We start from the raw sequence: 26,449 nt of genomic DNA, 5'->3' as shown, positions 1-26,449 counted from the left end.
CCTCTTTGAATATATTAGAGCCACGTAGTGGAGTCGTGCCTCCCCGCCGTGCCAGCGCTCCTACGTGTTGTCTTGTGGTCTGACGAGGCCGGTCGTGATGGCGGTCACGGTGTTCGATCACGTTAGTTGCCATCCAATCAGATTTTTGCACTGACTTGGTGGTGAGGACTGATGCACATCATTTCCACGTTTGGTGTTTTTGCATAGTAAGCGTGAGTGTTTTGTCGTTTGACAATGTAAATGAGCCATCTCAGATTTTTCCCCGCCCTCTTCAGAATGAACTGTATTTCCATAAAGGGCTTGGGTTTGATACTCAACACAGGATGTAGAAAAGGCCTTTTTTTCTCAGTTATTTTGTACTTCTTTTGTTAAATGTATATTAACCCTTTCCTCTCCTGGGCTGTTTTGGCTGTTTTTTAATGCTTTTGAAATTGCTTTTACATTCCCCCTGAAAAATGTTTAACATGCTATGGTTTGGTATCTTTTTTAGCAGTACATACCATATTTGATCAGACAATATTTTTTTTCACTTTGACTTCATTTATCAGCATATTGGATCCAAAGATACACAAAGACAAATTTTAATCCAATATGAAAAATTAAGTTTTTTTTAATCCAAAAAGTGCAAACAGTGAATGTTGTGAATGTGTAGATATGATTTTGAAGCTGATACAACATTAAGCAATATAGAACTTTTTTAAATAAAAAGCAGGTGTAGTTATACACGCTTTGTCATCATAGCTATGCAATGAAGATACGCCTGTGCCATCCTATCTTGCATACTTAAAAAACTTTAAAATCAATACGACTCACAGCAGAATAAGTAAAAATATCAGACTGAACTTTTCATTGCAATCTATGGCCACATTTTGAATGTAAATCTATCTTAAACATGTAATTACAAGGCACTTCTGAATATTGATTGAAAATACAAGGACATAGTAATGAAGCACAGTGCTTCTAGGCTACTGTAACACCCCATTAATAAATACCTTTCTGGCTCTTTAGTGCTGGGCTTGCCAGTGAATGAAACAATGTCGTTTGATTTTCGCTGATATAGCATGTGTACTTCATAGATGGGTGGACTGGATAGATCCAATTAGCCATGGTCATCGCTCATGTGATTAAGCTGACAGTGGAAGTCTTGCATATAGAAGAATATCTTTGATTTTTGTAGTTTTGTGAGATGCTCTAGCAAAGTACTTTTAAAAGCCCATAAAGAGCAAGTTGTAAGAATGTGGCCGTGATGGAGATTTGATTTACAACTGTAGCAAATTATCTCAATTAGCCATGGGAGGGAAATAATTGATTTTCAGGAGGCAGTGTACAACGATGGGGAATTCTTAGAGGTTGATAAAGTGACCAAGATCCATACCTTTTTCTTTTTATATTAGACAGAATCAACACTGCAATTACTCCTGACTTTTACTTAAGATTTCATACCAGGTTTATTAGCAGATAATGCATCTTTTAAATAGAGCACTCTCAGTCGAGAGCCTACACATCCTAGCAGGCAATGAGGATTGATGGCTTGTGACAGCGGCTGCACAGGTGCATGCAAGGCCTCCTGACCTTCCACACCATGCGTACCATGCCGGGCCTGTTTGTAAGTGCAAGCCCTGTAAACATGCACGAAGGAGATGAGAAGCACCCTTGCCCCGGTCACGCTCAGCTCGCAGACAGGCACAACACAACATGACACGCAACAGATGTGTCACACAGGCTGAAATCAAAACAGCCGTCCGGCTTGGAGTTGTGCACACCATCAGACGTGGTTACTGTGATGAGGCAGGGAGGCAGCGAGCGCTGCTGGCAGATGAGACAAGGCAGCGCCTTTGCTGCTCCCAGCTTCCTGTCTGTGAGAGGACAGGCCTGTTTGTAGGCTGCTTTGACACTCGCAGTCACTTTGTCATGTGGGGCGCTCGCTACAGCTCTGATCACACATGCATGTTGCATTCAAAGAGTGTCATATCAGCTGGGTGACAGGTAGGCTCCCAAAGAGACAATAGCCAAAGGGGGATGTCCTTTTCAATATGCCGTGCGAGTACAATTGCAGAGTTTGGGAAGACAAAATAACATCATATGACATCATTCTGAATATTTTTTTTCAGTCTGAAAAAAAGTTGGTAACACAATTTTCTCAAGCATGCACACAGAGACAGGGATAAAAGTCCCTCTGAGTTTATCCATGATGTCCACTTCAAACGCAAACTGATCGTTGCGTTTGACAGTTAGAGCAGCAGCAGGCGTTAATAACCCTAACCCATCAATTACAGGGTACCTGTTATTGATATTGTCAGCAGCTTAATCTGCCTATTGCCACTGCCCTGTAAGCAAATAGTGTACCTTCACGTTAAGCTGTGGGGGGGACGGTAGGGGAGTGGGGTGGTAGTGGTTTGAATCCATCATCAGAACAAGTGAATAAATGAAGGTGCCGCAACAGCTGCTTGACTGATCACGTACTATAGACTGTCACAGTGTCACCCCACATCTGTTTACCGCTCCGACAGCCACATGAGTGTTTGTATTCACGGGTGTAATTGAGCTATTTTCCCGAGGGCAGCTGTAACCCACACTAACTTATATCCCAACTTTCCATTAAAGCGTGGGGGAATTTTTTTTTCTGATAGTAATCACGCCCGGCTTCGCTGCTATGTAAATACGGCTTATCAGCTTTGGCAATTTGGTTAAGTGGCACGGACGTGGGTGATTCACATATCCAGCTCTGTGGTTCTGACACAGGCCATGCACAGCAGTCATACATTAGGGTCAGTAGCTTAGTTTTTTTTTTCTAACAACTATGTGTGCAGCAAGAACTCAGTCATGAAATTGACGGCGTGTTAAACAAATACATTGTCCAAAGTCTTCAACCTGCTGCTACAGGGGCAAGCTCGGCAGGCTGCATTCAGCTTGTACTGTATATGGAAATTGACATGGGGACATCTAGATCTAAAACGGACAATTTAAATATTCAAATGTGAACACCAAACAATATAATGCATTATGGCTTTTAGTATTTGCATACAACTCTGTTTGCTGGTACGAGCCATGGACAATATAAGGAAGAGAGCGGGTAATACTGAATGGAGGATGTGGAAATCACAAACAAGACCTTTGTCTGTCAGATACAGGAAAATAATATCTGATCGCTGCACAAACTTTGTGTGGTAGTTCTTAAAAACTAATTTACGACCTTACTTTGAGTGTATACAATTGTGCATAATGCATCAGTATCTGTTTGATAAGATTTGTCTTTACATCCCAAAACAAAACCAGCTTCCTCTGTCATCCGTCTACAGCAGGGGTGTCCAAACTACGGCCCGCGGGCCATCTGCGGCCCGCCATCCATTTTAAATTGGCCCGCCTATTTTTTTTTTTTAAACTAACAATTTAGTAGCACTTAAATGGCACTTACTTATATCACTTTTTAGTTTTGCTCTATTTTTGAAGAAATTTTACTTTCTTGATTCTTGTTGTTCTGGGTTTGTACCCTCGGGTAGGGGATAGCGGGGTAATGTGAGAAATTTTTTACATTTGCTCCCCTCTAGGCAAGCTCAAATTATATATCAGTAAAATGTACACATTTCCCATTAATTCAGGATGTGTCTTAGCAATGGAAATGATCAGAATGTCTTCAGGACAAAGGGCAGTTAAAATATGATTGTTTTTTAAAAAGTGGTCTTGTTTCTCACTTTACCCCAGCTTAGGGGTAAAGGGAGACAGACCAGAGAAATCAAGGGGGTAAAGTGATCCACTTACTTTTTCCACTTTAAAACTACCATAACAACACATGTTGTAATAGGTAAATTAAGCACATTTATGATTATTTTGATACATGTGATCTCTTACACACCCTAGCTTACCTGCACATTGTTTCTCTGTCCAATTGGCAGGGACAGGGATATTGTTTTTCTCTGCGTATTCAAATGCCAGTTCACTGGAGCAAGGTCATGGAACTGGTCAGCTAGTTGTTTCAAGTGTTTGGCAAGCTCCTCCTCCATCTCATCTGTGAATATTCTCTTTACCTCAGCTACTGCACCCCAGGCTACTGATTTTACTTCCCCTTTCTCTTTTTTCTTTATGAATCTTTTGAGGGTTGTCTTGTCAATATTTCTATCCCTTCCAGCTTTTCTTAAGGACTTCTTTCCTTGCATGACCTCAGCAGCTACACTCTCCATCTCTGGGAGGGGTGCTTGGCCCCAGGTTGTCTTCCTGGTGTAGTTTCTTGGCATGATGGCTTTTCTACAATGTAATGGACTATGGCCCACTGTATTGTACTTCTCAGTTTTGACACTAGGTGGCACCCAACTCACCCCTGACCTGCCAGCTGTACCCTCAGAACGCTGCCACGCCCCCCCGCCCTAAGCGACGCGATTGAGGTGCACTGTCAACAGTCCGCTCCAGGGCAGGGGGGCGTGGCGGCGCGAGTGGCCCAGACCTTCAAATTTTTTTCTGTATGTAGCCCTCGGGATGAAAAGTTTGGACACCCCTGATCTACAGCTTCCAGAAATCTCTGTCGGTCTGTGACTCGCGTATCTCGAGAACCGTTCATCTTATATGCCTTACAAATGGCATGTTTATTGTTGTTGGCAAAGGAAGAGCAGTTCTATGAAACAAATGACCAGCGCTCTGTAGCAGCAGCGGCTCGGACTACTTCCTGACAAATAACTTCTCCTTCTAAAAAGCAGCAACTTTTGCCACACAAAACGCTCAATATCTTCAAGCAGCCTATGCGTAATAATTGCAATTGCACTCATTGGCTCCGGAGAAACAAAACCATAAGAGATTGATCAGAAAACCTAGTGCATGTACCAGAAAGTACATGCACTAGGTTTAGTGCATGTACTTAAACTGAATAAGAATACATTATTCAACGTAGCTAAACATGCAGATGAAATTGTGTCACCAACAGAAACAATGTGCTGGAATGCAGTGCCGAAGTATTCAAGGCTCATTTATTCTGCCTTTACGTACAAACAAAGATATGTCCGTTTCAAACTTTGTTACCATCACTGCCCACTTGCTTCCATTTGTTTATGGTCTTCTCACTTGAACTATTGGCTACACTGCCCCTCCATGATTTAATCAACTTGAAACGGTGTCATTTACACCAGGTTTTAGGCCTAAAAGTCCACTATCAGACGTAGCGATGTGAACACGCACCCCGCAAGTGCCCTTGGGCGAGAGTGTTAACAATGTACTTTTGGGGTTATTAATAAGTGTAGAATTATACAACATTAAATAATCATGTCTTTTCCATCACTCTCTAGCCTCCTCGTCTTGTCTGTAGGTCAAACACTGAGCAGACAGTCTCAGAGGGATGGCGAGAGGAAGAGGGACAGTGGGGGCAGGAAAAGGCTCCACCACTGTCTGACAGGGTTAAACATAGTGAAGGATTGCCCGTCCAAGGTGTGACATCTGTGCCAGCATCGACACATCCTGTAATTAGGTGAAAAATGTTTAATTCTATATGCTCTGCTACAACAGCCTCCCCGGTAATTAATAATTTAAGGAAAGAGGGAAGTGTGTTTAAATTTAGCTGGTGTCATTGACCAGCGGTGTGATTAATAGTTTATCAGTCTCGACTATACATCGTGATGAAATATGTCTTTTCATCTGTTATGAAAGTGCACATGGAAATTGGTTGGATTTTCAATCAGGCAGAGCTTAGACACCAGCCCCAGAAAAAGGAAAATTAAACGAAATAGCCACTGAGATGCACTCACATGCAGGTAACGCTGTGATCCAATATAATACATCATTTGTAGAACAAGTCTAACACTTGAGATGCTTTAAGACATTCAGTGAACTCTTGAGAGGAGATTTTCTGAAGGAATTGATGATGGTTCTTTCACATGACAAAAAACAGAAAAAACAAAGGACACATACCAGGATGAAAAGAGTTGTCATTTATGTAGAAAGCACTGATGAAGATGTCAGTTTGGCCAGACCTTTGGTGTTGATGTGCTATAAACAAGACCATGAATTCTGCAGTGGATTCATACCGTACGTCCCGCCTCCTGCCTGCTCTACTCTGACCGATCCCTCACCTGAAAGCCCTGGAGATTTTCCTGTTATGGTGAACATATCTGACCTGAACAGTCTTCTCCTGAAAAATGTGACCTTTTAAATTTTTTGAATTTGATTAAAACCTCATACAAGACACTTTATTTATACAACCTAAATGTGATCCTAAACAGGCCTGAGGTGTGGAGCAGAGAGAGTGTGCTGGCCTCCCTTTAAAATACAGATTTTATTTGATTATTTCAGGCTTTATTTCACTATCTAATCCCTGTAAATCTCTTATGGAGGACGTTGGTTAGAGTGGAGCTTTTAATGGAGGATGTCATCTTTTATTCCTGAAAGTACGCAAGTGGAGATGACGGCCTGCGGGCCCTTGTCACTCTTTTCAAGTGTGGGTAGCAAACCAGTTTAAAGGGATGGTTCACTGAAAAATAAGAATTCACTCGTTATCTACCGCTATACAGATGAAAAGGTGGGTGAAGTGTTTGAGTCCACAAAACACTTTAGGAGTTTCAGAGGGTAAACAGTGTTTAACCCAGGGCGTCCTCTTCTTCAGACATAATAAAACAAAACAAAAAAAACACAACATGACTCCATACTGCTCATGTGGTTTCATCCAAGTGTCTGCAAGCCCTGACCTTCATATGTTTTAATCCTAAAAGTCTGCTACCGTAGGTGGCAATGCTTGCGGCTTTCCGGTTTGTAAGTGTGTACAGAACTCCAGAGTCCAGAAGGGTTTTTTGGACTCAAACACTTCACTCACCCCTCCATCCGCATTGGGGTGCACAGATAATGAGTGAATTTTCATTTTTCTGTGAACTATCCCTTTAAGGGGAAACAAGTATTTTGCTATAATTGTACGTACACGCAAGCTGCGACCTCTAGTCTTTAACATGGCATTGTGTTTCTGATCAGCAGTTGGCACATTAGGTTGTCTGTCAATGTGAAATGCAAAGGCAATTAATAATATAAATTACAAATCAGAATCTGAAAAATCTTGGAAGGCTCTTTTAACGGCATTTCTCAAAAAGATATCTCTATGCATTAGGGGCTATTTGAATTTACAAGCAGCAATAGATTCTAACAGTTATGCTGTACCATGGGAACACTGACTTTAGTTTGTTAGCTTTCCTTACAAATAAGTTACAGTCAATTTGAAGTTGGTTACTGGCATTTTAGAATTTGCTCCTGCTCTATTTATACTATCTGCTGAAATGCAGTTTTTCAGCTCCATTTTTTACTTTTACTTATTGGATGTCTCTGGTTTTCTCCCCTCGACTATGCTGAACATTCTTTTTGTTGAATTATTAATGTGTATATTGAATTATTGAAGGACGATAATTTCTGATCAGATTAATATTAACTCCCTGTAAAATTTTAATGTTAAAAACGATGAACTTTTTGAACTATTAATATCATCATAAACAGACATAGTTAAAAAAAAAAGTGCCATGGAGTCAATGAGCTTGGTTCCAGCCTCTTTGAATACTGCACTTTCCCTTGAGGTCTGTGAATATTCAATATTACAGTGGTCAACTTTGTACTCAGACACGTGGCTCGTGTCATTGGCCAGTCCTGCCCCGGGGCTGACGCTGAAGTCACGTGGGGGGAAGTTCACCAGCATTTTTTCTGCAGGTTACCTGTGTCACCTTGTTCACGAACGACCTGCACTATGGCCAGGGGAAGCATTAGAAAGATGTTTTGATGTTAATAGTAAGCCTGCTCTCTTGATCGCCCCTGCTGATTGGCAGAGCTCTACTGACACCTCTCTGAAGTACTCAGCTCCTCGTCCCAAGTCTCTCTCTGAAGGCTTCTGGGCAAACTCAAATGAGGCTGTGGTGGCTTTTCCATCTTTACATAATTTTTTTCAGTAGAGGTGGCATAAAGTGAATTTCATTTAGAGAGTGTGGAGCAGGTTAAATCCAGCCCTTTGTCAGATTTGATTAAAAACTCTTCAGATTAATGATATTCAGCAAAGATTTGATTTATCATTTGTCATTCTCTGGTGTGTTATTACGATCTTCCCATTGTATTCATAAAATATGGAAATCCGAAAAAAAATAAACCATAATTGTAACATAATGGTAAGCACCAAGAAAATATGGCTACATTAATTATGTTTTAAATGCTAATGCCAGTGAAGAACATAATAACGAAGACATGAAAGACTCCCTATTCAAAATCTGATAGCCAGGGAGAGGCAAATTATTTCAAATATTTGATATTTAAATTATTTTCAAATGAACAGAGACATGAGTAGAGCAGAGGCGAGTAGTTTCCCCTGGTGATCCTCCAGGCTTCTTTGTTTCCTTGGTGTGTCTCCAGCTCATTAATGTTCTAAGCATGTGAGAGAACCAGACTATACTCCATAATCCATAACTGGGTGACACCTCAGGCCCAACACACATGTACAGTACACACACACACACACACACACACACACACACACATACACACACACACACAATTACACACACACACACACACACACACACAAAACCCCTCAGCCGTTTAAAGTCCACTGGCTCTTGCAGGAAGTGATGGCCGCCGAGCTGTCCTGATTAAAATGACAATAGTCTAATTAACTCGACCTCAGTGTCAGCAAGCTAAAACGGCTGATGGCCCGCCAGTTCCTGTTTGAAAACGCTTTGTCTCCTTATCATCCAAAAATATGACTTTTTTTTTCCACTGCAAAATGCCTCAACCCCATTTGACGAGTTTTGCTAATGGCAATTATTTCTTGTAAGCTAATTAAATCCAGGCAAAAGTGTCCTTTTTTTCCTCCCCCCATAGAAAATCTGAAATCAATTCCCCAGGGGTTTATCATTTGGGGTGTAGTATCACAAGCACCTCCAAGCAATGTTAGACATTTAGATTATATAGAACTAACGTTGTATTGTGTTTTTTTTTAACGTGATATTATTTTAAAGCGTGTTCAATCTTAGTTATTTACCACATCCATTGAATGTGTGTGCGCTGGTTGCGTTACCCTCCACCCTCTCAACTCCGGCTTCCATTGGTTGGAGAATTGGGTCTTGACTTTTAGCAGAGTTTGAAGAACACATCAGGAGATTGTCTGGTTCACAACAACAGAAACATTTCTGGAGCATTCAGGTAAGTGGTGGTAACTGGGCAGAGCAGCAGGAGCCAGAACTTGATGTATAACTTCCTTGGCAGAAATCAAGTTTTTGTTTACATAACATCCATGCCAGCGTTGGCCCTTACCGTCAAAACCTCTCAAATTTTAATAATAAATAATAGAAACATCACATCAGGTCATAAAATGTTGCTGTCTTTCTAAATTGACATCTAAGTCTGTGTCTTCATGTCTATTGCACGTCTTTTTTTGCCACTGCCCCGGCGATAGCCAGTGGCCAGAAGCAAAGGATGTCCCACTGTCCATTCCTCTGTCTGTCCCATTCTTGTGAACACAATATGTCAGAAAGGCTTTGAGGGAATTCTCATTGAACTGATTAGATGCTGGTGGTCAAAAGTCAAAGTTCAAGGTTGCTCTGTATTTTCTAGTTCAATCTGAGGTTTTTGTCTTCTTCCAGTTTCTTGACCGTCCTGTATTTAGATACGTCATCCACACGCCCACTTGCTGTGAATTGTCCCAACATTTTCTTGCTGTATTCTCACATGGGTTCACTCAAACATTCTCAAGGCATTTTACTAGGAGGCTGACAGAAAAAGTGTCCTGAAAATGTCCGGAGAGACTGACTCAGACGATTGCGTTCTTATATACAGCCCCTCTGGGAAATTTCATGAAAATGTTCGGACTTTAATTCACGTCTGAAAGCAACTTATTTAAAAATCGTTCATCCCCTGCAGCTGACATAGTTTCAAAATGAGACTTTACTCGTGCCCCCGTGATTCCTTTGCATTATTTGATGGACTCATCTAAAGTGCGGAAGACAGAAAAAAGGACAACAACATGAAAAAAAACCTTTAATGACTGAAGAAGAAACTGTTTTTTGTTCTATTATCCGTCTGTTGGTGATTAAGGTCTGTAGGGAGATAATTACGCTTTAGTCTGGAGTTAATGAAACAAAAACTTCTCTTTTTGTTGAGAAAGGGAAGGGCAGATCTTTTGTACTGCTATCTGCAGTCATCTCCCGGCCTTGACAAGGCACACGGAGGATTGGTTTTGTTTTAAGGATGCGGCCCCCTCAGCTGCCTGTCAATCTGTGTCTGATATGAGGGATCTATGAATGAAGCCAGAGTCAAAGACGGCTGTCTCTGCCGCGCTGTATGTCTGTGAACGGGATAGGCACGCTGGAAAAACCATCAGATAGAAACATCACATCAGGTCTCTCTGGGAATTATGCTGATTTGAATCAAATGGGCAAAGAGAAAAAGAGAAAATAACACATGTATCTTAATTCTTACCTTTACACCTTGAGATGTTGTCATAGCACTAAAGTACTTACAGCATACTAGCATATGTTTGCCATCAAAATGACCCCGCTCTGTTGGAACAAAAAAAAGGAACGTTTGAATTTATCACATGGCAACACGGGAGCCATATGTATCATCTGACTTCAGACGCCCCCTTTGAACACAACGAGGTGTTGGCCATTGTCTGGTATGCTAAAGGAACGCAGCACAAGTGTTGGCCAGAGAGCACATATTAAACTATCCTTGTGGAAGCTCACATCTGGTGTGTGTGTGTGTGTGTGTGTGTGTGTGTGTGTGTGTGTGTGTGTGTGTGTGTGTGTGTGTGTGTGTGTGTGTGTGTGTGTGTGTGTGTGTGTGTGTGTGTGTGTGTGTGTGTGTGTGTGTGTGTGTGTGTGTGTGTGTGTGTGTTGTGTGTGTGTGTGTGTTACTGTGCCCCCCTCAGAAAGAAAATAGGCCTTCCAACAGCACTCTCACATTTCATCATCTGTTCTCCAGCGCCAGGGTGCTCCAGCACAAGTTGGCCACTCTGGATCCATCTGTTGTTATTAGTTTCCACTGATAATTGGCTTCAACAATGGAATGTCTGTGTCCCCCTTCGCCTTTGAAACCCAACACGCTGTTTATTTTCCAGAGGTCTTATTTTTGCTCCCCCCTCTCTCCCTCTTACTCCCTCAATTCCTCCCTCTCCCCCCTCTCTTCACCTACTGTCACCTACCACCCCCCCTCTCCAATATACAAACTGATCCATATGAGAGGGTTTCAAATGAAAATGACAATTATTGGCCACGTCAGCATGTGTCACTCAGCATCTGACTCTGCGCTGCTGATTTTCTGGAGAGTCTCAGCTCCCATTCTTCTTGAGTCTTTTTTTTTTTCAGCTGTGACGGCTTGGTAGTTTTCTGCTGGAGTTTCCCCTAACACCACATGCTTCTGCATTCCTGTTCTAAATAAGAAAAAAGAGAAACCGAGGGAGAGATGGATAGATGAAGCGATTGAGAGGGAAGGAGGGAAGTGTGGACTTAAGAGAGAGAAAACACATGGACAGTTGATGTTTGTATTATAAATCAGTTTTCCTGTTGATTAAAAACCAGCTTTTATTTTTTACTATTTCCATCAGGACGTTTGTAGAAAAGAAGCATATGTATAGATGAATAAAAGGACGATGAGCTGTACATGATTTAATGGGAACCCCCATCAAAACATCTACAGTGTTAAATTAATTAAATTTAATATTTTAGAATTTAATTAGTGTTTAAGGTTGTAATTAAATGGTTTCATGAAACAGTCTTCATGCTCTGCTTCGGTTTCATGTAGTTTTCTTTATATTTATATCAGATCATTAGATTTCTCTGATTTTGATTTGTAATCTACAAAGTTCTATAAGCACAGCAACTAGCAAGGTTTCTTTAAATGTGGAAGCCTCCCATGAAGGTGTAAAACAGGACAACCAAACCAGGAAAGAAAACCATGTTTGGAAATCTTCAGTTCTCATCATTAAGGACATTTTTGAGGACTGAGGAAGTATTTTCTCTCTTTTTTCTCCTTCCTTTTGTTCTGCCGTGTGTGACCGTGCCGATGTTCATTTGTTCTGCCTGCTCTTGTCTAATTAAAAGAGGCCAGGACAGGTAGGGCTCTCAGCAGGCAACTGCTCTGTGCCAGTTCTTCATTTGCTGAGTGTTTGTGTTTATGCAAAGGGGCCTCTTCCTGCATATTTTATGTAGAAGCCCGGCACACCAGCTTTTGTTGTGTTTAGACCACATACCTTTAGTCCCTCTCAACACTGCAGTTTCTCACTCTCTCTCTCTCTCTCTCTCTCTCTCTCTCTCTCTCTCTCTCTCTCGTACACACACATGTGAGCACACACTACTTCAGCTACTCCATACCTGCCCCTATCCTTAGGCCCTCTCCCTCAGAAGTGCATTTGAAAAACTTTCAGAGCTTGGAGGGAATCTGCATCAACACATACAGTTTCATGAACACGATGAAAGTCTCTTTGACTGTTTCAGTTTCTGAAATCATTTTTCTCCTCCTCCTTCTACCTTTTATGGGACGTCAGTGGATGTAGGTGAACGTCCAGGTGGATGTGTTCTGTAAGTGATTGAGTCTGTCGACAGAGAGTAGAGAGCAATGGGTTAATGGGAGAAGTGTTACTGAAACATATCCAGTTTTCAATGAAATAGTATCTGTGTAGCGAGACTCCCTACATGGGCATGGTTGGAACATGACGTATTTTTCGGTCGTAATCCCATTCGACGCCATCTAGCGTATCGTTTCTGACATAGAGGAACCACAACACATCCAGAGTTTTTGCGACGGTAGACATGCCAGATACCCAAATTAACGTGTAGAAGCACTTCAAAAGTGGAATTTTCATAATATGTCCCCTTTAAGTGAAAAGTTCACAAATGATTGGGAAATGTGTGAAAGACAGTGAGTGCATGTCGGTGTGCAAAATTGTGCTATTTCTTTTTGCCAGTGCAGCAGGGTTGGAGGTGATAGCAAGTGGTAACCCCATGGTGATGCATGAAGGTATTAGTTCCTCCCCTCACTCATCACCTCTTGTTCTCTCTTTGTCTTTGTCTGGGGAAATGGAATCTGCAGCTTATTGATATTAATAGCGCACTGGATCTGTGGTCGGAGAGGAGCTAGGACCTGGGCGAGAGTGGAAACCTGATATGGCTGGGTAGAATTGAAAGGGGTGGGTTATAAAAATAGGATTGAATAATGTTCACTGTGTGTTAGGCCACTGTGTGCTGTGCTGTTCCGTACGTGTGTGATCAGAGTTTAACTTATAGACTGCGCTGATCTAAATTCATGACTTTTTTATTTTAACTGTGTGGTTGTGAATTGTTCTTCTTTCAGTAATAATTATTCACAAAGTGCAGCTTTCTGGAGTTTCTCGCGGATCAATAGATTAGAATCATTGAAAAGAGAGCGGTGTGTATGTGGTATCCACTCGATAGAACTCTTTGTCCACAATGCGCTCATTTAAATAGAAGTGGTTCAGTTTAGGAGTGAAATTCCACTTCCTTGCTATTAAGACAGCAACGCTCTCTATGTGCACTCTGTGTACTTTGTTCTTAGCTCAGCAAAATGTGAGGGCTGGTCCAAAGAATATGGGGGATCAGACAGGCCTGACATTCACCAGACTGCACTGTTGCCTTTTAAGCTTAGAAAAAAAAAAATAGAATGTGAAAAAAAGTGCCCAGAATAAAAGCCGGCTGGATTGAAGTTGGGTTTAATTGGTGGATTTTGAATCTGTTTGCGTGTCAGAAAGTGCTGTTGTTTAGTGTAGACTGTGTGGGTGTTACAATGCCAGGATCCTGCCAATCACATCAAAAACACACACACACAAAAAAACAATGCTTGTTTTTTCACTTTTTCAAATGCAGACATTTTCTTTTACGAGACTTAGCCATGTTTTTCATTTAATCAGTCCTTCTTAATATAATTCCAAAAGAAACGAGGGAGAGAATAGTGTGCAGTCAGCCCTTTTAACAGATCAGATCATACAGTAAGCAGCTGCGTTTGTTGAAAAGTGAGTCATGCTTTAGATTTTCCTGTGTTTCACAGCACAGACAGTGACTTGGAAAATATCCTGAACACACCCTAAAAACAAACACCAGTGACCCTGTATATCACTGAGTGGCAACTAAAACTCTCCTCCACCCTCTCCCAGTGTTCGACTGATAGTGGACTTTTAAAGGGCGAGAAAGTGACGCTTCCAGCTGATAGCCAATGAAAAAAAGACTTGAAACCACGTCAGGCATAAACATGTTACTCGAGGTGTTTTCTGATATTGATACGTAGTTTACAAGTAGCTCTCTATTGATCAGACATGACCACCCGCGTGTTCTGACCTGGCATTGCAATGAGTCCTGAATGTGTCTCTTGTGATCCCTTGCGATCAGAACTCAATTTTCGTCTCGATATGCAATTTATCAAGAGTATTTTACCCCGTCTGTCTTAACAGATGTGACCGATTATGTTTTTTTGTGTCTTTTTGTTGGCGCTAGCAAGAGAGAAAGAGAGGAAGCAGAGTCAGAAGTGACTGAATTAACAAATGTGAGCAGCTATGAACAAAGAAGGGTACGAATATGTTCAAGCTGTAGAAGTATAGAGGACGTCAGCTGAGTAGGCGGTCCACGACTAGGTCCAGGACATGGTCCAGGACATGGTCCAGGGCATGGTCCAGGACACGGTCCAGGTAGTGGTCCAGGAAACGGTCCAGGTCGTGGTCCAGGACGTAGATAAGGACAGGTTCCACATTGTGGTCCAGGACGCTGTTAAGAACACGGTCCAAGTCGTGGTCCAGGTTACAGTTAAGGACATGGTCCAGGTCATGGTCCTGGTCGTGGTCCAGGACGCAGTTAAGCAAACGGTCCAGGACGTGGCCGGGGATGTATTTGCATTCACACAGGGAAAATAATGTGTAATTTGTCCTTGGTGCTGAGCAATTGTGATCGGATCATTCAGGATAGATGTTAACATTGGGTCTGACCAGGTCATAGTCGTGCAAGGCTGGCTTTTATGATTCGCAAAATTCTTCGACTATTGCTAACAAAACAGACAGCGTGCTCTTGGTGGAATAGCAGCCGTCTTCAGTCTAATGCAGTAATGATTCTATACTATAAAAAACTACTACCAGTGATCTCATGTCCACAATGATATTGGCTTGATTGTATGAATGGAGCCAAGCAATGTGCACATCACAAAGTGACTGTTGGAGCCAGTGCTACATTTGGCGGCAGTAGGGCGACTGTGGTCCATGAGGTATAGAGCAGGTCGTCCACCAATCAGACATTAACATTGATTCCCAGTTTCTCCAGTTTACACGCTGAAGTGTTTTTTAACCAGATACTGAACCTCAAATTGCCCCTGGTGATTAGGACGGCAGTGTGTAAAATGGTGTGTATGGCAGATAAAGATGCACATAGAAGCGTTAAATTAAGATGTGTGTGTGAATGGGGCGATATGACTTATACTCAAAGCTCTATATAAATAAATTCCATTTTCCATCAGACGAATCCCTCTGATTCTGTTAATAAAATTGCTTATCTGTGCTGATTAATCGGTCGAAACAATTAATTGGTTGACCGCTATCCTCTTCTTATTTACACATTGGTCTTAATACAGATCCATCATTCTCAAGGAGGGTTGAGCCTGCATCACAACTTTTTCTTTTTTGTTTTATTCAAACACACTGATAAATAGATACGGTAGATTTATTCAGATGCTGATACTAAGTGATCGAAACATCCCGGATGGGCTGTAAAGAACCGAGAGACAACTCTTGCAGCCTCTTATTGACAACCATTAAGTTGAGCATTAATTAATATGGTAATGATGTGTGAAGGTTCATTAACAGGCTGCAGCAGAAGTAGCCACAGATACAGTATTAAGCGTGCTTTGAGTAATTAATGGAATAACTTTACTTAGTGGTAAATATTCATGGGCACTCGTCTTTTTGTCTGCGCTGTGTGAGGAGAGAGGAGAGCCGTCCATTAGAGGAGCTGAAGAGCTGTCCACGCTGAATACAGGCCTTTTGTTGGGATTGGGTGCATTTCAGTGGAGGGGTATTAATTCATATTTTGAACATGCTATCTTACAACAAAGCCAAAGGCACCGATAACATACCTGGGACTAGAGAGCATATTGTGAAGCCGTGACCCCCTCACAAATAGGGAAGTCCACTTCACAGGTTTGTGGACGGAATAAAATGAGTCTTTGTTCGTGCTCATATGTAACCATAGCAGTTCATTATCATAGCAAAAACCATCCTGATTGTCCATTTCCACTGAAAATAGGATGTTTGCATGCCCCCCCACCACACACTCACACACACACACACACACACACACACACACCACTGCCACCACTACTACACTGAACCCTGCGGTATTTGCATAGAGAATGGAAACATTTATGCGGCTCTGACTAACCGTTATGTTATCTACTGCACGAGTCCTGCTACTGAGATATTTTTTTGTCGAAAGTTGTTTTGTTTAACAGCTATCCACTAATTCCACAGATATCTGTCTGTTTGTATGTGGACCACATATCTTGTGAGCCGTGTTTTATCAAATGCAAATAATAAAAAGCGGTTAAGTAAATAACTTTAGTAAAGAAAATACAGAACCAGGTAGGATGAACACAAAGTCTCTAACTTCTCTCTGCCCACAACATCCAACACACACATAGTATATTGTATAGTTTATTGAACTGTTTGAGGAGGACTCACTAGTGACAAGGAATAATTCTGAGGTAGCTCCAGAGCATTTACACAGACCTGGGAAGTTTAGAATAGACACTACATTAGTTGTGTAAAATAGGACAATACACCAACATAATCCTGCCGTCACAAGGAAACCTTGCAAAATGCTCCGCTGTTTCCTTTTGTCTTTGGAAATTGTTGCATTTGATTCATATTCTTAGCTCAGGCCTCTGACTGAGCACACACATAACCCACCTAGGTGGATAATTATCTCAACCAGGAGTTGTTCTGTTCCCTAAAATCTCAATGTGGGAGTGTGTGATGAGCTCAGTTTTCCCAACCGGTTGAAACAGCGTGCGCTTGTTTATCCTCATCCTACGTTCTCGGCACCCCCACTGTTCTAAATGGCAATATTACAGCCTTGTGCTGTTTGAAATGGAGACAATTATCTGTTTAGGTATTACAAGGTGGGCATTATATCACGAGGAGAAAAGGCGTACAGCTGTTATCAGGATCCCGTTGTTGCCTTTTCTCTCCGATACAAATTTTCCGTCATTAAAATGATGGAACATTTATCTAAATGGATGTTATGCATTGGGTAAACTCATTTGGCTCCCGGGGCTCTTTCAGGTGATGGGAATTAATGATGTTTAGTAGTTTGAAACTGAAAATATCTGTCATTTGTCACCCTTCGCCATTGATTTACGATTCCATTGATGATATGTTAATTGAAGTGTAATGAATCACAATAATAGGATGGTTGTTTGGGAATGTTCCATTTTGATGATTTTTCAACCCTCAGTTGAGTTCAGAGCAAGCTGCGTGTTGACTCTCGTTTTCAACGAGGGCATTTAACACATAATTAATGCTGAAACTGGGCAAGTTGGACCAGTGTGTTTTATCTGTGCACAGTCTGCTTTAGATAAACACTCGCACAAATGCCTGGCCACAGTTTTGACTGCCAAATGTAAACGGCAAAAAAGAACTGCGGGAGAGGGAGTTGGAGCCTTTTATTTCTCCTCCCCTTCATATTTGGATATGCTTTAATGCTTTTATTCAAATGCACCTGAGATATTGCCCCCAGTCACTATTCAGTTTACCATAAAAATAAGATTTTGTTTCCTTTTCTCTACCTTTTTTCATCTTCCCTTGTCTGGGTTGAGTGCTCAGTTAGGAAAGCTGTGTGCATGCAGATCAGGGCTGCTGCCCAGGGGAGTTAAGTCAGGGCAGTGCAGGTACAGGTACAGTATATTCACCACCAGGGGGGCCAAGTAGGGCATCTGCTGTCAGCAATATGAAAAAGGTTTTGTCTTGCAAATAAACCACTCACTCACATCAGACAGCGCCATTGTTCACTTGTTATCTTGAGTGGGTGTAGTTGTACTTAACAGACGGATGGAAATGCAACGATGTGTGCCACAGTGACAATAGTATGCTACAGGAGGATAAACGAAAGGTGCCTTCTGCCCCACTCTGAGCTGAAAATGGTGGATGCATGACCGTAGCGGCAAGGGAAAATACAGTGACCGGTTCAGCTTCACGTGCACAAACAGCACAGGAACGTAGAGGATTGATTTCTCCCTGATGATTTCTCAGAACACGTATGAGGCTGTTTGTACAAATTCTAATCAATAGCAACTGGTGCTCTACTTGTTATTGGAAGCATTTTGTTGCTTGATTTTTGTAAATTGGTTTGTGGGTGCTGATGACAAGAACTCTATGGTCTGTGTTGGTAATTATTTAATAACCATAAATATTCTCCATCTTGTGTCCGTAGGGCGAGGGGGCTGTTTCACCTCTGCTGGAACTGAAGATTGCTTTAAATAAGCAAGTCCTTGTAGAAGGTAAACACTCAATCATTCACCAGAGTCTCTCTGTGTCTGTGTGTGTGCGTGTGTGTGTGTTTGAATGCTGCATTGAATTGGCTCAATAATTAACTGAATGCAGTGAGGATGTCTTGTTTGTGTACTGTATTGTGTGTATGCATGACAGGTGCACCCTGTCAGTGGTGTGAGAAGCTGCGGATCTGAGACTGTAGCATGGTGAGTAATTAAAGGTTTTAGAAGGAGTTTGTTTGTGTAATTAGTGGTTGTCAGTTAGTTTTTATGAAATAGTAAGAGATATGTGGAGGTGTCTGTCTCTTTCGTACTTTTTTACATTTGTCAGGAAAGGCTGAAATATGGTAATGCCATGTTTACCAAACATGCATGGGGGGGGTTGTTGCGCTCAGTCTTGTTGTCGTTGGCACGTCCTTCAGTCTGGTTGGTATCTAGTGTCTGCTTCTCACACCCGTCTCCCTAACTGCGAAGGCTCGGATGTGAACCTTTGGCTGGAGCGATCCTGGTGAGGTGGAGTAGGACTATACTGTAGTGGTGTGTGTGTGTGTGTGTGTGTGTGTTTAGAGGGGGTGGGGGGTTATAACTTCAGGAGCTCAGGGCTTAAGAGGAGGAGTGACTCTTTTCTGTCTGTTATAGCTTCAACCTCTCCGTATTCTCTTTCTCTCTTTCCCTTCCCTTTTTAAGATAATTAACATTTCGTCTACTTTCTCTCTCTCTCTCTCTCTCTCTCTCTCTCTCTCTCTCTCTCTCTCTCTCTCTCTCCCTCCCTAACGTGTTGTGACTTGTAGATCCATAGGTCTGACATGTGCATGTAAATGTGACAAGTAAAGGCTGCATGCACTGCCTTTTCTGTTTGAAGAAAAATATAAACTGTTCTAAGCAAGAAACTATGTGAGACGTAACTTCGGAGGCTAGGACGATCTGGCAAAAACGGTCCCATCGAAGGATATCAAGAATCATCGTAATTATGATGAATGATTATTAAAACATAGAAGAACATACTCTGCACATGCAGGGATGTCTCTTTATGCATTTGTAAGTAAATTAAGTAAACTACATAAATATAATGTAAAAGTAGCAATGTTACATAAAAGTCATTGTTCCCCATACAGAAGAAGCTGACTTAAATGTCTTCATTACCTCAGCTGCCTGCTCCAGATGTTAGATCAGCCCTGACATCTTTCAAATGCTTGTGTAATTAATTTGAATGTGCAGAAATCAGCCTAATTATTGACACAAGTTTCCAATGTGATTCTGATTGCATCCCTAATGCAGAAATCCCTGTGGCAGTTTACAGGATTAGTGGGTCTTGGTGTTTAAAGCTCCTTTAAAGTGCAGTAGAGTCAAGAGGGTGTGTAACATGTATTGTGCAAATGTTTCACATGTGCATCAACTGTTGTTTTTAAAGTATTTATCCTGAATTGTACACTGATGGAAAACAAGAATTTTGATTCACATATCATACTTAATATCATAGGGGAAGGACTGGGTAATAACAATATTCAATACAATTTTCATCAATAGCAATATAATAAAAGTTAAATACATATAATGCTTATGTAGTGTTTTAAAGTTCTACCTCAGATTTGAAAGTGTTTGCCTTAAAAATTAAAAGAATAGTAATTTTAGATATTTGGGGATTATTATCAATATAGACAAATAACAATTTTTATTTTATCTCTGAGACTTTCATGTAAGAGCGTAACTAAGCGGCAGGGCGGCCTCTGGTTTTTGCTGATAGTTTTCTCCAGGTATGACTTGTCTTGTCCCTTTTTTTCAGACCTGGTGGCATCGTATTTATCAAGAAAGTGCCAATGTAAGAATCCCCAGATACCCAAAATGGAATCTTGTGAATTTGTGTCAGGGAGAGAACTCAGCATGCAAACTTTCCTGTAGTTGTAAATGCTTCGTTTTATATTGCCTCAGCTTTAGCTTTTTATGTTGCTTTGTTTAATCCACTTTTTATGGAAGTGTTAAGAATAAACAAGTGGATTCATGAGTTGGACCCACAGAAAGGTAGAGCTCAGATTTACACTGGGATGAAAATAGGGAATCTGTAATAGTTCCCTTGACTGCATTTATTGCTTACTTAAAAAAAAAAAGTAATTTCTTTCTATCAGCATCACGCTGAAAATTGCCATGTATTAGTATTAGGCTTGGTAAGCTTCTAATTCTGTGGCATTTACAGCCGGCTGTGTTTCCATGCATATATAACACTTTGATTCTTAAGAGCTCCTTTAATCGCTTATGCCTAGCTCAGAACATAATAAACAACTCGCCGTAGCAAAAGTGCCACATGGGGGAGATTTCTAGCAAGAAAGTTAAACACTTCTGTCACTGGCAGTTCTGTTGCTGTGTTTCTCATACACTGTAAATGCCCTAATCTCCTTGCTGAGCTCCACTGCAGTAGTTAAAAACAGTGACAGGCAGCGTGAGGGTGAATAATTATCACACCTACGAAGACGTCACAATGGAGGCGTGGGCAGGGACATGAAGCATGCTCACGCCTTTTCGTGTTGATTGAGATCATAGGGTGTGTCCAAGCCTTCTAAGCACCCTCACCTGGCCGCAGTTAGCTCGCTGTATCTGATGCTCGGCTCCTGTGGCCACATATTATCAGAGGACGCTTTACAACACATTGCATGCCTCTGTGTTGTCCTTCTAAACAGGCTGCACTGTTAAATGTGTGCCTCATGCTTGTTGTCACACAATGGACCAACACTCTTAATCTTGCATCTCCCCCTACTTTGATCATCTGTCGAGGTAGAGTGAAAGCGTTATCACTGATGTGTTATCCTGAAGCTACTTAAAATGTCCCTTTTCAGGGGGAAATGTGTTTGGCAAGGTTCAATCTATTTTTCTATCAGCGTCACACAGACATGTCTTCTTTTGGCTGGACATATTGACGGATGTCTAAACTCTGGTCTGGACCGGGAGAGTGAGGGACTTGGATAATGTCAGCCTCGCCTTGCAGGTGCAGACGGCTAACGTGACACAGTCTGTGCGTGAGATTGACTGAGATGACCAAAGTAAGCAAATTCCATTGGCAGATGAATTGTCTTAGAGCAAGATGAAAAGAAAACCCAGAAGTGAGAAGGAAAAAAATTTCAGGGGTCTATTTTTCAGCTTCGTCCTTGTGTCTTTGCCCCAGAAATGATGAAATAGAACCAATAACCTGGATTGATTTGTTTTCTTCACAGCAAAATGACTATACAGAAGGTTATTTTTTTGTGGTAACCTTGGCCAGCATCTGATACACTGCTAAACAATATACTGCACTGTAACTAGTGGAATATTACCCTGGAGTTAACTTATGGACATACTGCCTACCCCAAAAAAGACAAATAACAAAAAGTGTATGCTTAAATATTATGGCGCATTTTAAAGTACTCTTGTTTATGGTTTCCTGTTTGATCACTAGACTCTATGACTATGTAAGGAAATTTAAAAAAGTTCCCTAAATGCCGCAGTGATTCTTATTTGGATAGTTTTGACTTTGTTGCAATCATTTCATGTCATGGTAAATAACACTTTGGCAGTCCTTTGCTTTCTGCGTTTATTTTTGAAAACAAATCCCTTTTAGGGATAAAGCACCTGGTGGGGCTACTTAATGGAATGGCTTCAGCCCTGTGCAAATAAACAGCTTGCATTTTTTGCTGTGAGATTAGGAATGAGGCTGACAGAGGAAGAGAGACGAAGAGTGAGGGAGTGAGAGAGAGCTGGAAAGAACCAAACAAAGAAAGTCAACACACAGATAGGACTGAAGTTGACAACTTGCATGTCTACTTCTGCTTCCTGCTATAGTTGTCTGTATGTGCTTTACAGTGTATGTCTATAGAAATGCATGGCTGGGCCAGACTTTCCTTTTTCAGCCTCATACTGAGGTAAAGCTCTTTCTTTGAATGTTGACCAGTGAGTCAGTCAGAGTTGTTCATGAGGGATGGAAAATATCTGAGTCTTTGTTTTGCACATGTGCACATGCAAAAAACATGTGCTTATATCATTTCTTCACCTGAGAAAATATCATTTGGTCACCAGAGCTAAGGAAAATAGAAAGAAAAGGATAAGTGATCAGTAAAAACATTAAACAGAATAAAGGCTGCGTTTATTTCAAACAGCTCATCATGCAGCTGAAAGAATTAAGAATTAAACAGAGACTCCTCCTGTTACATATTATCTTCGCAAGCAGCTTATTAGAAACCATGTTTCTTGCTAGGTGACTTCTAGTGGCCTTAGTTATTATGATGGGAGCAAGGAGTCAGGTGATGTCATATATAGACTCGAGTGAGACCGACTCATAGGTTAGCCCTCAATTGACCAATATGAGCCCAATGGTGCCATCATTTAAATTTTCCTTTTAGTCGACAGAATAAACAAAAGATATGTATTTATGTTTATTTTCTCAATTGAAGCTCTTGAGTAGTATTTGTTTCCTTTTAATTCATTGTTAATGTAAATGTGATGGTTACACTGTAAAATAGCAAACCTTACATGATTTACTATAATTACAGTTCTTTGTCATATATATATATATATATATATTGGTCAATATATCGGTATCCATCTTTTTTACGACAACTGAATTGATGATGACTCATTTGACCAACTCCCAGCACAAGTCCAGTAGCTGTTCAAGTTGGTGGATGAGTATGGAGGGAAGGTTCAACAGGAGAGGAAAATAAAGGATTTTAAATGCAGCTGCCATATGCAGACATGGCCTTGAAGGGCCAGAGAACCTGAAAGGGTATTTTTTACTGAAATATGGTTATTTTCGAGATCAAATGAAGGTGGGGGCATTTTTCAAACCGATATTTATTTTCAGTTTTTTTTGCCCTGGTTTTAGCCTTGGCTGCTGCGTTGTTTTCATAAACAAAGTCTCTATGGATGGCTAGTAAAAACATCGGGCTGCTCAGTGCACTGAAAACAGGAATGACAAACACCATTAGCTGAAAAATGTCCATCTCATTGCAACTATGTTATTGTTTACTTTACCATACACGTCCTAATATGGTTACCTCCCTGTCAAAGCGGGCCGGTACAGAGCCGAGGGGCCCTCGCAGGGAGATGCTTTCAGCTGCCACTTAGACAATAAGAAACAAATGTCACAGCTCTGCAAAATAGGCTGGCTTTCACAGTCTTACAGCTCTTGGCCTTCCACGCTGCTTGGCTCCGGATCCTGTGTGATATTTATCTACCCTGCTCTGTTAGATGCCCTCACAATGTACCCCCGCCTCCCTCCCTCGCCTGCCTTCTCCTCTCTTCTTGTCTTCCTTCTGCCTTTCTTTATTTGTCTGTATCTCTCCATCGATCTCTGTCCTCGTCCTTGTGTTAGCAGTGTATAGGTTGACTGATGGGCCTCTGTTTGTCGTGTTGAGTTATTTATCAGGGGGCGGGGTGGTCTGTTTAGAGTGGCTGTTGTCCTCCTCCCTGCGGCCGAGCCGAGGCCAGTTCAGCTGCAGGTCACGCCCTGGCCTGAAGCCGACGCTGCGTTTGAAATGGAGACATCTTGGAAATTCTTAGAAACCGCTCTTGGATACTCTCATGAAGTCATCCCACCAGAAAACCCAGGGATACTGCAGTGGAAATGTAGCATTTTAGAAGCTGCGTCTCCTTTTATTTTTATGGTTCTGAAATATTTGCTCTAATAATTTCATAATGCAGATTAAATAAAGCAATGTTTTAACCTGAAAAGTCCATAAAAGTTTTAATATGTGCTTTTGCAGCAGCAGTAATAGTTTGTTTAAAACAACCAGATGTGCCTTTTAAAACCAAAAATACAGATAAAATATCATCTAACCCTTCAAACTGGATTTTACTCGTATCGCCAAATAATGCCCTCTCCAGAGATTTTCAGTATAAAGGCTATTAGTCATTAGGGTCAGGCAACCTCACTGCAGGTTAGTCTGGCAGCAGGTGGAAATAAGGTTCTTTCAGATGCATGGGCTTTCTTTTTCCCAGTTGGTGGAGGATGATGGCAGCCTCACCTCAATCCTAAAATCCTCACGTTTATGATATTTGCCAAGTATTATCTGTGCCTGTGTATGAATGGGAGGAGGGAGCATGAGGAATGTAGAAGGTCAGACTTTGTGATTTACACAGAACAGAGCCAGAGAATCCTTGGGAAAATACTTGGGCTGGGATCAACAGACGTCATGTGATATGCTCTTAACACTGACCTTTTACATTCACGCATTTCACTGCATATTGTAAACTATTTCAAGAGTATATGCAAGTAAAAGAAATTATATCTTTTTATAATCAGCGTAGTTTGATGTTCCATATAGGTTACACATATAGAGCTGTTGATGCATTTTTGTGTGATTTATTCCGTAAAATGATACAGAACAAGTGAGACAGTGTTGACATAACTTAATTAAAGCTGTAGAGTCATAGTGCCTATGTTTTTGAATATAGCAAATATTTATAGTAAAAAAAAGCCTCTTTTCCTGAATTCCTGGAAAAGGTTTTCTCCTACATTTTATTTTACAGGAGGGGTTTACATCTGATTGGCCAAATGCCATTGACTGAATACATGCGCTGACTCACAGTGATTGGATACCTGTGAAAGCATAGAAGGAGCTCTAAGAAAGTGGTTCAAATAATTAACCTCATCAATGGTTTCAACTGATGATGATACAATCCTGTTTTGTACGTTTAGCTAAGAACAACACACTGCTCGTTATTCTCTCAGTCGTAAGTATAAATTCTGCTCTATCCGTTTATATTTTGTTGATAATGTAACTGCACTGACCTTTTTTTTTCTTTTTCTTTTGTTTTCCATCTGAAGGGAAAGACTATACCCTCTTTGATGTTAATGACTTTGTGAGAGGGTTGTTTACAGGCATCAAGGTCAGTTTCTGAGAAGGGCAGCAGGTTTTCTTGTAAACATATTTACAGCCAAAGATGTATAAGCACTCTCAATGTATACAGGTGCAGCTGGGGTGATACTGGGACACTTTCCATTTTTTCTTTGAGTTTTTTTCTCCAACCTTTCACATGTTAAACAGACGTACAGCCTGTGGTGTGCATATGTTTATTTCTGAATGCACCTCAAAGTATCACAACCAACAAAAAAATAAAAAAAGCGTCCTCTTGGAAAGCATAATGATGTGCCCACGCAAAATATGAAGCAGAGAGGGGAGACAGATAGCGAGGCAAACAAAGGACTAGTGGGGGCATTAAATATGAATTAATGGAATGTTGCTCAGGCACATCTCTGGGTGTAGTCTAGTGTTGAAAAATAAAATGTATGTAGCCGGCTACTATCCGTGAAGGTGCATTTGGACTTAGTATCCTTTAATTAGAAGTGAGATATTAGCATTTCATAGGGCTTTATGCTGGGCGAGGGGATCGGCCCGGCCACCGCGCCTTCATTAGCCAGCTTCTCTGTGTAATGAGTGCCGTCATTAGCTGATGGAGTGGCTTTGCCCTAGCTCTACCTTGAAAGGCACATATTTTACATACTTGCAAGAAATAAGGCCTTTTAATGGATTTCTTAATGAATAAAATAAGATGTAGCCATTTTGACAAGTGCATTTCTGATAATGTACACCACTGGCTGCTGCCTTTTCTTTTTCTTTGCAGAGGGAAAGCATGTTGATAATAATAGAAAAATGGAAAACAAAGGTATTCTCTGGGTAGGTGGAGGCATAATTGCCACTTTGCAAAAGAACAAAACTAAATCCATGGTAAGATTCAAAATTATATTAATAATATAAAGACGATGACAGCTCAAGTTCATAAGGATTGGCTTCCATTCATATGCACTTGACATAAGGTGTGCGTAATTTCTGTCACAGGTCTGAGGAAATGCTATGGGAGCTATGGCACCGGGTGTTAAAACTCACAGTGTTTATCTGGACAGCTATTGGATAAAGCTGACTGCAAAGTATACGTGCAACTATATGTGCGAGAGTGTGTGCACGTCCAACAACAGTCAAGACAGTTGGAGACAGCAGAAGTGTTTTTTTGTGAT

General features: G+C 41.1%; 1 protein-coding gene across 15 annotated transcripts in view; it reads left to right on the top strand.

Annotated features, from left to right (window-relative positions):
• foxp1b (forkhead box P1b) overlaps positions 1–26,449 on the top strand; it is a 152,104-nt gene that overhangs the window by 36,098 nt on the left and 89,557 nt on the right. For 13 of the 15 annotated variants that reach the window (XM_053432026.1, XM_053432069.1, XM_053432121.1 and 10 more), the window contains one exon: positions 18,414–18,480. The gene's annotated coding sequence lies outside the window, so the exon portion shown is untranslated. Of the gene's footprint in view, positions 1–17,970; positions 18,238–18,413; positions 18,481–18,505; positions 18,679–26,449 lie in introns of those variants that run through there. The other 2 variants (XM_053432113.1, XM_053432129.1) reach the window with 2 other exon arrangements.

The sequence above is a fragment of the Pleuronectes platessa genome, chromosome 2 (genome assembly GCF_947347685.1).
Source record: "Pleuronectes platessa chromosome 2, fPlePla1.1, whole genome shotgun sequence".
Taxonomy (NCBI): Eukaryota; Metazoa; Chordata; class Actinopteri; order Pleuronectiformes; family Pleuronectidae; genus Pleuronectes; species Pleuronectes platessa.
This window is presented reverse-complemented; position numbering and strand designations above follow the sequence as displayed.